The sequence below is a fragment of the Teleopsis dalmanni genome, chromosome 2 (genome assembly GCF_002237135.1).
Source record: "Teleopsis dalmanni isolate 2A chromosome 2, ASM223713v2, whole genome shotgun sequence".
Classification (NCBI taxonomy): Eukaryota; Metazoa; Arthropoda; class Insecta; order Diptera; family Diopsidae; genus Teleopsis; species Teleopsis dalmanni.
In genome coordinates, this window is record NC_051847.1 from 167,455,721 (window position 1) to 167,456,536 (window position 816).

Sequence of the window (816 nt, forward strand, 5' to 3'; positions counted from 1 at the left end):
CCATTCAACGATATCTCACCATAAATGCACCCAATAGTTCAATGATTTATTAAGTGTTAATAAAGAACTTAAATCCGTTGGTTTGAATATTGCAAATTATAATTTGTTGTACTGCCACTTCTCTATATACATATATCGGTTTTTTATTTGTTAATTTTAATTTATTTTCCTGAAAAATTCTCATAAAGCCTACCATTAGTAGAAAATAAAAAAAAATATTTATTTAACATTTATTTTTAGAAATTCGTCAGAAGAAATCATAGCAAATATTAAAAGATTTGCATAATTTATAAATAATTATTTTTAATAAATAAAATTATAAAAAAATTGATAAACGTTAAAGGTAAATTTAGCTTGGATTGAAGGCCTTGTTATGTTAGGTTGGATGGAGTGTCATTTGAAAGGATAGCAAGTTAGTACTTCCCTAGACAAAGTTGGAACACATATATAGGTTATATAAAGTTAATATAAATTATATTATTATGAATGCATGTTAGATTGTGTTGAGTAGATGAGAAAAAAATCCCCAAAGTTATCACAATGGAATTGTGATAATATAATAATCATAAACTCACAGCTTAAATATCAATTAACTTTATATTCTTGGACTATTTTTATATTTTCTGAACTAAAATAAGAACCATTCAAGAGCTTAAGTGGTAACAACTACTACAACGGCTGAAAAGTTGCAAGGTCGACATTTAGAAGTCGTATCTGTCAAAAAACCTATATGTGTTTCATAATCATATTTAGAATGCCATTACAATTTGACATTTACTTTAAAAAATAAGTGATTTTAGTGACGTTTGTAAACAA

The 816-nt window shown here is 25.5% G+C and overlaps 1 non-coding gene across 1 annotated transcript; it reads left to right on the forward strand.

Moving 5' to 3' along the window:
• Nucleotides 1-390: 390 nt before the first annotated feature.
• LOC119686656 lies at nucleotides 391-484 on the forward strand. Its single transcript, XR_005253053.1, has one exon. It is a non-coding gene; the product is annotated as a U6atac minor spliceosomal RNA (small nuclear RNA).
• The last annotated feature ends 332 nt before the right edge of the window (nucleotides 485-816 follow it).